General features: G+C 43.0%; 1 pseudogene; it reads left to right on the top strand.

The window, feature by feature from the left end:
• The window catches only part of LOC135531819 (son of sevenless homolog 2-like), a 76,904-nt pseudogene that overhangs the window by 12,539 nt on the left and 48,563 nt on the right, over positions 1–15,802 (top strand).

The following is a 15,802-nucleotide window of genomic DNA, read 5'->3' as shown; positions in this document are numbered from 1 at the left end:
AAGGCTTTCCACTAGATGTTGGAACATTGCTGCTATAACAGCCTCCACTCTTCTGGGAAGGCTTTCCACTAGATGTTGGAACATTGCTGCTATAACAGCCTCCACTCTTCTGGGAAAGCTTTCCACTAGATGTTTGAACATTGCTGCAGGGACTTGCTTCCATTCAGCCACAAGAGCATTAGTGACGTCGGGCACTGATGTTGAGCTTTTAGGCCTGGCTAGCAGTTGGTGTTCCAATTCATCCCAAAGGTGTTCGATGGGGTTGAGGTCAGGGCTCTGTCCAGGCCAGTCATGGTCTTCCACACCGATCTCAACAAACCATTTCTGTATGTGCACTGAGGCATTGTCATGCTGAAACAGGAAAGGGCCTTCCCCAAACTGTTGCCAAAAAGTTGGAAGCACAGAATCTTCTAGTATGTCATTGTATGCTGTGGTGTTAAGATTTCCCTTCACTGGAACTGAGGGGCCCGAACCATGAAAAACAGCCCCAGACCATTATTCCTCCTCCACCAAACTTTACAGTTGGCACTATGAATTGAGGCAGGTAGCGTTCTCCTGGCATCCGCCAAACCCAGATTCGTCCGTCAGACTGCCAGATGGTGAAGCGTGATTCATCTAACTGTCATTTGGTTACACTGACCGCCCTTGAGCTGATGGGGGTGAGCTTTGTGTTGGGGAGGAGCTTTGCGTTGGGGAGGAGCTTTGCGATGGGGAGGAGCTTTGCGATGGGGAGGAGCTTTGCGATGGGGAGGAGCTTTGTGATGGGGAGGAGCTTTGTGATGGGGAGAAGCTTTGCTGGGAGCTTGTCGTGGGTGGCCCTCCCTCTTCCTTTGTTCTCTGGCCACTGTGGCTGTGCTCCTCTTCAGCACCATTTCCCCCCCCCCCGTTATCGTCATTAATCTGGATGCATTCAAAATCCCAAATACATAAATACATAATCTATACACATTAAAAACAACCGTTGACATTGACGTTAAAAGAAAGTGTGCTTGTTTATTAAATTACCGAGCTCATGTTTGCAATGAATCATAGCAAATCCAACATCGAATCGTTTGACAGCCCTAGAAGATAGATGTTATTCACTAACAGTACAGGAATGAACCAGGCAGTGGTTATAAAAGTAGCCTGGTCCCAGATCTGGTTGTGATGGGGTTTTTTCAACCTCATTGGTCTTTGTCATTGCTTGACACAAACAGATCTGAGACCAGTGGTTCCTGAGTAGATTGTTTACATGTTCAGCTGACATTGGGATGGTTTGTGTCACTGAAGACTTGTTGTATTGTTGTAAATCGCTCTGAATTAAAGCGTCTGCTAAATGACTCAAAAGAATCAAATCTGCTAAATGACTCAAAAGAATCAAATCTGCTAAATGACTCAAATGAATCAAATCTGCTAAATGACTCAAATGAATCAAATCTGCTAAATGACTCAAATGAATCAAATCTACTAAATGACTCAAATGAATCAAGTCTGCTAAATGACTAACATGAATCAAATCTGCTAAATGAATCAAACCTGTTAAAGAACTAAAAATGTATCAAATCTGTTAAATGACTCAAATGAATCAACTCTGCTAAAGTACCCCCCCCCTTGTAAGTCACATCTCTCCCTCTCTGCTTGCAGGATGTGGAGGTGATTTTCAGTAACATCTTGGACATCCATGAGTTGACGGTCAAGCTGCTGGGCCTGATCGAAGATGCAGTGGAGATGACCGCTGATGGTAGTCCACATCCTCTGGTGGGCAGCTGCTTCGAGGACCTGGCAGAGGTAGGACATAGATATATACACACACACACAGCTAAACTCACACACACCTAAACTCACACACACCTAAACTCACACACACCTAAACTCACACACACCTAAACTCACACACACTCACACCTAAACTCACACACACCTAAACTCACACACACCTAAACTCACACACACCTAAACTCACACACACCTAAACTCACACACACCTAAACACACTCACACCTAAACTCACACACACCTAAACTCACACACACACTCACACCTAAACTCACACACACACTCACACCTAAACTCACACATACCTAAACTCACTCACCCCTAAACTCACACACACCTAAACTCACACACACACTCACAGCTAAACTCACACACACCTAAACTCACTCACCCCTAAACTCACACACACCTAAACTCACTCACCCCTAAACTCACACACACCTAAACTCACTCACACCTAAACTCACACACACCTAAACTCACACACACACTCACACCTAAACTCACACACACCTAAACTCACTCACACCTAAACTCACACACACCTAAACTCACACACAGCTAAACTCACACACAGCTAAACTCACACACACCTAAACTCACACACACCTAAACTCACACACACCTAAACTCACACACACCTAAACTCACACACAGCTAAACTCACACACACCTAAACTCACACACAGCTAAACTCACACACAGCTAAACTCACACACAGCTAAACTCACACACAGCTAAACTCACACACAGCTAAACTCACACACAGCTAAACTCACACACACCTAAACCCACACACACCTAAACTCACACACACCTAAACTCACTCACACCTAAACTCACACACACCTAAACTCACACACACCTAAACTCACACACAGCTAAACTCACACGCACCTAAACTCACACGCACCTAAACTCACACGCACCTAAACTCACACGCACCTAAACTCACACGCACCTAAACTCACACGCACCTAAACTCACACACACCTAAACTCACACACAGCTAAACTCACACACACCTAAACTCACTCACACCTAAACTCACACACACTCACACACACCTAAACACACTCACACCTAAACTCACACACACCTAAACTCACACACACTCACACACACACTCACACCTAAACTCACACACACACACTCACACCTAAACACACTCACACCTAAACTCACACACACCTAAACTCACACACACCTAAACTCACTCACACCTAAACTCACTCACACCTAAACTCACTCACACATAAACTCTCACACACCTAAACTCTCACACACCTAAACTCACTCACACACCTCTAAACTCACACACACCTAAACTCACTCACACACACCTAAACTCACTCACACACCTCTAAACTCACTCACACCTAAACTCACTCACACCTAAACTCACACACACCTAAACTCACTCACACCTAAACTCACACACACCTAAACTCACACACACCTAAACTCACACACACCTAAACTCACACACACACACACACACACACCTAAACTCACACACACTCACACACACCTAAACACACTCACACCTAAACTCACACACACCTAAACTCACACACACTCACACACACACTCACACCTAAACTCACACACACACTCACACCTAAACACACTCACACACACTCACACACACACTCACACCTAAACTCACACACACCTAAACTCACACACACCTAAACTCACTCACACACCTCTAAACTCACACACACCTAAACTCACTCACAAATAAACTCTCTCACACCTAAACTCACTCACACATAAACTCTCACACACCTAAACTCTCACACACCTAAACTCACTCACACACCTCTAAACTCACACACACCTAAACTCACTCACACACACCTAAACTCACTCACACACCTCTAAACTCACACACACCTAAACTCACTCACACACCTCTAAACTCACTCACACCTAAACTCACACACACCTAAACTCACACACACCTAAACTCACACACACCTAAACTCACACACACACACACACACCTAAACTCACACACACCTAAACTCACACACACACACATACACACCTCTAAACTCACACACACCTAAACTCACTCACACACCTCTAAACTCACTCACACCTAAACTCACTCACACCTAAACTCACGCACACCTAAACTCACTCACACCTAAACTCACACACACCTAAACTCACACACACCTAAACTCACACACAGCTAAACTCACACACAGCTAAACTCACACACACCTAAACTCACTCACACCTAAACTCACACACACTCACACACACCTAAACACACTCACACCTAAACTCACACACACCTAAACTCACACACACTCACACACACACTCACACCTAAACTCACACACACACTCACACCTAAACACACTCACACACACTCACACACACACTCACACCTAAACTCACACACACCTAAACTCACACACACCTAAACTCACTCACACCTAAACTCACTCACACCTAAACTCACTCACACATAAACTCTCTCACACCTAAACTCACTCACACATAAACTCTCACACACCTAAACTCTCACACACTAAACTCACTCACACACCTCTAAACTCACACACACCTAAACTCACTCACACACACCTAAACTCACTCACACACCTCTAAACTCACACACACCTAAACTCACTCACACACCTCTAAACTCACTCACACCTAAACTCACACACACTAAACTCACACACACCTAAACTCACACACACACACACACACACACCTAAACTCACACACACACACATACACACCTCTAAACTCACACACACCTAAACTCACTCACACACCTAAACTCACTCACACACCTCTAAACTCACACACACCTAAACTCACTCACAAATAAACTCTCTCACACCTAAACTCACTCACACATAAACTCTCACACACCTAAACTCTCACACACCTAAACTCACTCACACACCTCTAAACTCACACACACCTAAACTCACTCACACACACCTAAACTCACTCACACACCTCTAAACTCACACACACCTAAACTCACTCACACACCTCTAAACTCACTCACACCTAAACTCACACACACCTAAACTCACACACACCTAAACTCACACACACCTAAACTCACACACACACACACCTAAACTCACACACACCTAAACTCACACACACACACATACACACCTCTAAACTCACACACACCTAAACTCACTCACACACCTCTAAACTCACTCACACCTAAACTCACTCACACCTAAACTCACGCACACCTAAACTCACTCACACCTAAACTCACACACACCTAAACTCACACACACCTAAACTCACACACAGCTAAACTCACACACAGCTAAACTCACACACACCTAAACTCACTCACACCTAAACTCACACACACTCACACACACCTAAACACACTCACACCTAAACTCACACACACCTAAACTCACACACACTCACACACACACTCACACCTAAACTCACACACACACTCACACCTAAACACACTCACACACACTCACACACACACTCACACCTAAACTCACACACACTAAACTCACACACACCTAAACTCACTCACACATAAACTCACTCACACCTAAACTCACTCACACATAAACTCTCTCACACCTAAACTCACTCACACATAAACTCTCACACACCTAAACTCTCACACACCTAAACTCACTCACACACCTCTAAACTCACACACACCTAAACTCACTCACACACACCTAAACTCACTCACACACCTCTAAACTCACACACACCTAAACTCACTCACACACCTCTAAACTCACTCACACCTAAACTCACACACACCTAAACTCACACACACCTAAACTCACACACACACACACACACACCTAAACTCACACACACACACATACACACCTCTAAACTCACACACACCTAAACTCACTCACACACCTCTAAACTCACTCACACCTAAACTCACTCACACCTAAACTCACACACACCTAAACTCACACACACACACACACACACACCTAAACTCACACACACACACATACACACCTCTAAACTCACACACACCTAAACTCACACACACCTAAACTCACACACAGCTAAACTCACACGCACCTAAACTCACACGCACCTAAACTCACACGCACCTAAACTCACACGCACCTAAACTCACACGCACCTAAACTCACACGCACCTAAACTCACACACACCTAAACTCACACACAGCTAAACTCACACACACCTAAACTCACTCACACCTAAACTCACACACACTCACACACACCTAAACACACTCACACCTAAACTCACACACACCTAAACTCACACACACTCACACACACACTCACACCTAAACTCACACACACACACTCACACCTAAACACACTCACACCTAAACTCACACACACCTAAACTCACACACACCTAAACTCACTCACACCTAAACTCACTCACACCTAAACTCACTCACACATAAACTCTCACACACCTAAACTCTCACACACCTAAACTCACTCACACACCTCTAAACTCACACACACCTAAACTCACTCACACACACCTAAACTCACTCACACACCTCTAAACTCACTCACACCTAAACTCACTCACACCTAAACTCACACACACCTAAACTCACTCACACCTAAACTCACACACACCTAAACTCACACACACCTAAACTCACACACACCTAAACTCACACACACACACACACACACACCTAAACTCACACACACTCACACACACCTAAACACACTCACACCTAAACTCACACACACCTAAACTCACACACACTCACACACACACTCACACCTAAACTCACACACACACTCACACCTAAACACACTCACACACACTCACACACACACTCACACCTAAACTCACACACACCTAAACTCACACACACCTAAACTCACTCACACACCTCTAAACTCACACACACCTAAACTCACTCACAAATAAACTCTCTCACACCTAAACTCACTCACACATAAACTCTCACACACCTAAACTCTCACACACCTAAACTCACTCACACACCTCTAAACTCACACACACCTAAACTCACTCACACACACCTAAACTCACTCACACACCTCTAAACTCACACACACCTAAACTCACTCACACACCTCTAAACTCACTCACACCTAAACTCACACACACCTAAACTCACACACACCTAAACTCACACACACCTAAACTCACACACACACACACACACCTAAACTCACACACACCTAAACTCACACACACACACATACACACCTCTAAACTCACACACACCTAAACTCACTCACACACCTCTAAACTCACTCACACCTAAACTCACTCACACCTAAACTCACGCACACCTAAACTCACTCACACCTAAACTCACACACACCTAAACTCACACACACCTAAACTCACACACAGCTAAACTCACACACAGCTAAACTCACACACACCTAAACTCACTCACACCTAAACTCACACACACTCACACACACCTAAACACACTCACACCTAAACTCACACACACCTAAACTCACACACACTCACACACACACTCACACCTAAACTCACACACACACTCACACCTAAACACACTCACACACACTCACACACACACTCACACCTAAACTCACACACACCTAAACTCACACACACCTAAACTCACTCACACCTAAACTCACTCACACCTAAACTCACTCACACATAAACTCTCTCACACCTAAACTCACTCACACATAAACTCTCACACACCTAAACTCTCACACACCTAAACTCACTCACACACCTCTAAACTCACACACACCTAAACTCACTCACACACACCTAAACTCACTCACACACCTCTAAACTCACACACACCTAAACTCACTCACACACCTCTAAACTCACTCACACCTAAACTCACACACACCTAAACTCACACACACCTAAACTCACACACACACACACACACACACCTAAACTCACACACACACACATACACACCTCTAAACTCACACACACCTAAACTCACTCACACACCTAAACTCACTCACACACCTCTAAACTCACACACACCTAAACTCACTCACAAATAAACTCTCTCACACCTAAACTCACTCACACATAAACTCTCACACACCTAAACTCTCACACACCTAAACTCACTCACACACCTCTAAACTCACACACACCTAAACTCACTCACACACACCTAAACTCACTCACACACCTCTAAACTCACACACACCTAAACTCACTCACACACCTCTAAACTCACTCACACCTAAACTCACACACACCTAAACTCACACACACCTAAACTCACACACACCTAAACTCACACACACACACACTAAACTCACACACACCTAAACTCACACACACACACATACACACCTCTAAACTCACACACACCTAAACTCACTCACACACCTCTAAACTCACTCACACCTAAACTCACTCACACCTAAACTCACGCACACCTAAACTCACTCACACCTAAACTCACACACACCTAAACTCACACACACCTAAACTCACACACAGCTAAACTCACACACAGCTAAACTCACACACACCTAAACTCACTCACACCTAAACTCACACACACTCACACACACCTAAACACACTCACACCTAAACTCACACACACCTAAACTCACACACACTCACACACACACTCACACCTAAACTCACACACACACTCACACCTAAACACACTCACACACACTCACACACACACTCACACCTAAACTCACACACACCTAAACTCACACACACCTAAACTCACTCACACCTAAACTCACTCACACCTAAACTCACTCACACATAAACTCTCTCACACCTAAACTCACTCACACATAAACTCTCACACACCTAAACTCTCACACACCTAAACTCACTCACACACCTCTAAACTCACACACACCTAAACTCACTCACACACACCTAAACTCACTCACACACCTCTAAACTCACACACACCTAAACTCACTCACACACCTCTAAACTCACTCACACCTAAACTCACACACACCTAAACTCACACACACCTAAACTCACACACACACACACACACACACCTAAACTCACACACACACACATACACACCTCTAAACTCACACACACCTAAACTCACTCACACACCTCTAAACTCACTCACACCTAAACTCACTCACACCTAAACTCACACACACCTAAACTCACACACACACACACACACACACCTAAACTCACACACACACACATACACACCTCTAAACTCACACACACCTAAACTCACTCACACACCTCTAAACTCACGCACACCTAAACTCACTCACACCTAAACTCACACACACCTAAACTCACACACACCTAAACTCACACACACCTAAACTCACACACACCTAAACTCACACACACCTAAACTCACACACACACACCTAAACTCACACACACACACCTAAACTCACACACACACACCTAAACTCACACACACCTAAACTCACACACACACACACCTCTAAACACACATACACACCTCTAAACTCACTCACACACAAACTCTCACACACCTAAACTCTCACACACCTAAACTCTCACACACCTAAACTCACTCACACACCTCTAAACTCACTCACACACCTCTAAACTCACACACACCTAAACTCACTCACACACACACACACACACACACACCTAAACTCACACACACACACCTCTAAACACACATACACACACACCTCTCCTGCTGCTGCCATGAGTCCTCATCCTTCAGTGGGCAGAGACTTCGAGGTCTGACGTAGAGAAATGTATAATATGATCCACACCCCTGTCCCTTATGTCCAGTCAGAAACCTTACGGCCCAGTGACACAGTCCAACCTTTACCCCTATTCTGTCACAACTGATCCCTCTACCTCTGTTCTGACATAACTGATCCCTCTATTCTGTCACAACTGATCCCTCTATTCTGTCATAACTGATCCCTCTACCTCTATTCTGTCATAACTGATCCCTCTATTCTGTCATAACTGATCCCTCTATTCTGTCACAACTGATCCCTCTACCTCTATTCTGTCACAACTGATCCCTCTACCTCTATTCTGTCACAACTGATCCCTCTACCTCTATTCTGTCACAACTGATCCCTCTACCTCTATTCTGTCATAACTGATCCCTCTACCTCTATTCTGTCATACCTGATCCCTCTACCTCGTTTCTGTCATAACTGATCCCTCTATTCTGTCATAACTGATCCCTCTATTCTGTCATAACTGATCCCTCTACCTCTATTCTGTCATAACTGATCCCTCTACCTCTATTCTGTCATAACTGATCCCATTACCTCTATTCTGTCATAACTGATCCCATTACCTCTATTCTGTCATAACTGATCCCTCTACCTCTATTCTGTCATAACTGATCCCTCTATTCTGTCATAACTGATCCCTCTATTCTGTCATAACTGATCCCTCTATTCTGTCACAACTGATCCCTCTATTCTGTCCTCAACTGATCCCTCTATTCTGTCATAACTGATCCCTCTATTCTGTCATAACTGATCCCTCTATTCTGTCACAACTGATCCCTCTATTCTGTCACAACTGATCCCTCTATTCTGTCACAACTGATCCCTCTACCTCTATTCTGTCATAACTGATCCCTCTACCTCTATTCTGTCATAACTGATCCCTTTACCTCTATTCTGTCATAACTGATCCCTCTATTCTGTCATAACTGATCCCTCTATTCTGTCATAACTGATCCCTCTACCTCTATTCTGTCATAACTGATCCCGTTACCTCTATTCTGTCATAACTGATCCCTCTATTCTGTCATAACTGATCCCTTTACCTCTATTCTGTCATAACTGATCCCTCTATTCTGTCATAACTGATCCCATTACCTCTATTCTGTCATAACTGATACCTCTATTCTGTCATAACTGATCCCTCTACCTCTATTCTGTCATAACTGATCCCATTACCTCTATTCTGTCATAACTGATCCCTCTACCTCTATTCTGTCATAACTGATCCCTCTACCTCTATTCTGTCATAACTGATCCCTCTACCTCTATTCTGTCATAACTGATCCCTCTACCTCTATTCTGTCATAACTGATCCCTCTACCTCTATTCTGTCATAACTGATCCCTCTACCTCTATTCTGTCATAACTGATCCCTCTACCTCTATTCTGTCATAACTGATCCCTCTACCTCTATTCTGTCATAACTGATCCCTCTACCTCTATTCTGTCATAACTGATTCTGTTACCTCTATTCTGTCATAACTGATCCCTCTACCTCTATTCTGTCATAACTGATCCCTCTACCTCTATTCTGTCATAACTGATCCCCCTATTCTGTCATAACTGATCCCTTTACCTCTATTCTGTCATAACTGATCCCTCTACCTCTATTCTGTCATAACTGATCCCTCTATTCTGTCATAACTGATACCTCTATTCTGTCATAACTGATCCCTCTACCTCTATTCTGTCATAACTGATCCCATTACCTCTATTCTGTCATAACTCACCCCATTACCTCTATTCTGTCATAACTGATCCCTCTACCTCTATTCTGTCATAACTGATCCTGTTACCTCTATTCTGTCATAACTGATCCCTCTACCTCTATTCTGTCATAACTGATCCCTCTACCTCTATTCTGTCATAACTGATCCCCCTATTCTGTCATAACTGATCCCTCTACCTCTATTTTGTCATAACTGATCCCTCTACCTCTATTCTGTCATAACTGATCCCTCTATTCTGTCATAACTGATCCCTTTACCTCTATTCTGTCATAACTGATCCCTCTACCTCTATTCTGTCATAACTGATCCCTCTACCTCTATTCTGTCATAACTGATCCCTCTACCTCTATTCTGTCATAACTGATCCCCCTATTCTGTCATAACTGATCCCTTTACCTCTATTCTGTCATAACTGATCCCATTACCTCTATTCTGTCATAACTGATCCCATTACCTCTATTCTGTCATAACTGATCCCTCTATTCTGTCATAACTGATCCCATTACCTCTATTCTGTCATAACTGATACCTATATTCTGTCATAACTGATCCCATTACCTCTATTCTGTCATAACTGATACCTCTATTCTGTCATAACTGATCCCTCTACCTCTATTCTGTCATAACTGATCCTGTTACCTCTATTCTGTCATAACTGATCCCTCTACCTCTATTCTGTCATAACTGATCCCTCTACCTCTATTCTGTCATAACTGATCCCTCTACCTCTATTCTGTCATAACTGATCCCCCTATTCTGTCATAACTGATCCCTTTACCTCTATTCTGTCATAACTGATCCCTCTACCTCTATGCTGTCATAACTGATCCCATTACCTCTATTCTGTCATAACTGATCCCTCTATTCTGTCATAACTGATCCCTCTATTCTGTCATAACTGATCCCTCTACCTCTATTCTGTCATAACTGATCCCTCTACCTCTATTCTGTCACAACTGATCCCTCTACCTCTATTCTGTCATAACTGATCCCTCTACCTCTATTCTGACATAACTGATCCCTCTATTCTGTCATAACTGATCCCTCTACCTCTATTCTGTCATAACTGATCCCGTTACCTCTATTTTGTCATGACTGATCCCTCTACCTCTATTTTGTCATAACTGATCCCTCTACCTCTATTCTGTCATAACTGATCCCTCTACCTCTATTCTGTCACAACTGATCCCTCTATTCTGTCATAACTGATCCCATTACCCCTATTCTGTCATAACTGATCCCATTACCTCTATTCTGTCACAACTGATCCCTCTACCTCTATTCTGTCACAACTGATCCCTCTACCTCTATTCTGTCATAACTGATCCCTCTACCTCTATTCTGTCATAACTGATCCCTCTACCTCTATTCTGTCACAACTGATCCCTCTCCCTCTATTCTGTCACAACTGATCCCTCTATTCTGTCATAACTGATCCCTCTATTCTGTCATAACTGATCCCTTTACCTCTATTCTGTCATAACTGATCCCTCTACCTCTATGCTGTCATAACTGATCCCATTACCTCTATTCTGTCATAACTGATCCCTCTATTCTGTCATAACTGATCCCTCTATTCTGTCATAACTGATCCCATTACCTCTATTCTGTCATAACTGATCCCTCTACCTCTATTCTGTCATAACTGATCCCTCTACCTCTATTCTGTCATAACTGATCCCTCTACCTCTATTCTGTCATAACTGATCCCTCTACCTCTATTCTGTCATAACTGATCCCTCTACCTCTATTCTGTCATAACTGATCCCTCTACCTCTATTCTGTCATAACTGATCCCTCTACCTCTATTCTGTCATAACTGATCCCTCTACCTCTATTCTGTCATAACTGATCCCTCTACCTCTATGCTGTCATAACTGATCCCATTACCTCTATTCTGTCATAACTGATCCCTCTATTCTGTCATAACTGATCCCTCTATTCTGTCATAACTGATCCCATTACCTCTATTCTGTCATAACTGATCCCTCTACCTCTATTCTGTCATAACTGATCCCTCTACCTCTATTCTGTCATAACTGATCCCTCTACCTCTATTCTGTCATAACTGATCCCTCTACCTCTATTCTGTCATAACTGATCCCTCTACCTCTATTCTGTCATAACTGATCCCTCTACCTCTATTCTGTCATAACTGATCCCTCTACCTCTATTCTGTCATAACTGATCCCTCTACCTCTATTCTGTCATAACTGATCCCTCTACCTCTATTCTGTCATAACTGATCCCTCTACCTCTATTCTGTCATAACTGATCCCTCTACCTCTATTCTGTCATAACTGATCCCTCTACCTCTATTCTGTCATAACTGATCCCTCTACCTCTATTCTGTCATAACTGATCCCTCTACCTCTATTCTGTCATAACTGATTCTGTTACCTCTATTCTTTCATAACTGATCCCTCTACCTCTATTCTGTCATAACTGATCCCTCTACCTCTATTCTGTCATAACTGATCCCCCTATTCTGTCATAACTGATCCCTTTACCTCTATTCTGTCATAACTGATCCCTCTACCTCTATTCTGTCATAACTGATACCTCTATTCTGTCATAACTGATCCCTCTACCTCTATTCTGTCATAACTGATCCCATTACCTCTATTCTGTCATAACTCACCCCATTACCTCTATTCTGTCATAACTGATCCCTCTACCTCTATTCTGTCATAACTGATCCTGTTACCTCTATTCTGTCATAACTGATCCCTCTACCTCTATTCTGTCATAACTGATCCCTCTACCTCTATTCTGTCATAACTGATCCCCCTATTCTGTCATAACTGATCCCTCTACCTCTATTTTGTCATAACTGATCCCTCTACCTCTATTCTGTCATAACTGATCCCTCTATTCTGTCATAACTGATCCCTTTACCTCTATTCTGTCATAACTGATCCCTCTACCTCTATTCTGTCATAACTGATCCCTCTACCTCTATTCTGTCATAACTGATCCCTCTACCTCTATTCTGTCATAACTGATCCCCCTATTCTGTCATAACTGATCCCTTTACCTCTATTCTGTCATAACTGATCCCATTACCTCTATTCTGTCATAACTGATCCCATTACCTCTATTCTGTCATAACTGATCCCTCTATTCTGTCATAACTGATCCCATTACCTCTATTCTGTCATAACTGATACCTATATTCTGTCATAACTGATCCCATTACCTCTATTCTGTCATAACTGATACCTCTATTCTGTCATAACTGATCCCTCTACCTCTATTCTGTCATAACTGATCCTGTTACCTCTATTCTGTCATAACTGATCCCTCTACCTCTATTCTGTCATAACTGATCCCTCTACCTCTATTCTGTCATAACTGATCCCTCTACCTCTATTCTGTCATAACTGATCCCCCTATTCTGTCATAACTGATCCCTTTACCTCTATTCTGTCATAACTGATCCCTCTACCTCTATGCTGTCATAACTGATCCCATTACCTCTATTCTGTCATAACTGATCCCTCTATTCTGTCATAACTGATCCCTCTATTCTGTCATAACTGATCCCTCTACCTCTATTCTGTCATAACTGATCCCTCTACCTCTATTCTGTCACAACTGATCCCTCTACCTCTATTCTGTCATAACTGATCCCTCTACCTCTATTCTGACATAACTGATCCCTCTATTCTGTCATAACTGATCCCTCTACCTCTATTCTGTCATAACTGATCCCGTTACCTCTATTTTGTCATAACTGATCCCTCTACCTCTATTTTGTCATAACTGATCCCTCTACCTCTATTCTGTCATAACTGATCCCTCTACCTCTATTCTGTCACAACTGATCCCTCTATTCTGTCATAACTGATCCCATTACCCCTATTCTGTCATAACTGATCCCATTACCTCTATTCTGTCACAACTGACCCCTCTACCTCTATTCTGTCACAACTGATCCCTCTACCTCTATTCTGTCATAACTGATCCCTCTACCTCTATTCTGTCATAACTGATCCCTCTACCTCTATTCTGTCACAACTGATCCCTCTCCCTCTATTCTGTCACAACTGATCCCTCTATTCTGTCATAACTGATCCCTCTATTCTGTCATAACTGATCCCTCTATTCTGTCATAACTGATCCCTCTACCTCTATTCTGTCATAACTGATCCCTCTACCTCTATTCTGTCATAACTGATCCCTCTACCTCTATTCTGTCATAACTGATCCCTCTATTCTGTCATAACTGATCCCTTTACCTCTATTCTGTCATAACTGATCTCTCTACCTCTATTCTGTCACAACTGATCCCTCTACCTCTATTCTGTCACAACTGATCCCTCTATTCTGTCATAACTGATCCCTCTATTCTGTCATAACTGATCCCTTTACCTCTATTCTGTCATAACTGATCCCTCTACCTCTAGTCTCTCATAACTGATCACGTTACCTCTATTCTGTCATAACTGATCCCTCTATTCTGTCATAACTGATCCCTCTACCTCTATTCTGACATAACTGATCCCTCTATTCTGTCATAACTGATCCCTGTACCTCTATTCTGTCACAACTGATCCCTCTACCTCTATTCTGTC

The sequence above is a fragment of the Oncorhynchus masou genome, unplaced genomic scaffold (assembly GCF_036934945.1).
Source record: "Oncorhynchus masou masou isolate Uvic2021 unplaced genomic scaffold, UVic_Omas_1.1 unplaced_scaffold_1662, whole genome shotgun sequence".
NCBI classification, from domain to species: Eukaryota; Metazoa; Chordata; class Actinopteri; order Salmoniformes; family Salmonidae; genus Oncorhynchus; species Oncorhynchus masou.
This window is presented reverse-complemented; position numbering and strand designations above follow the sequence as displayed.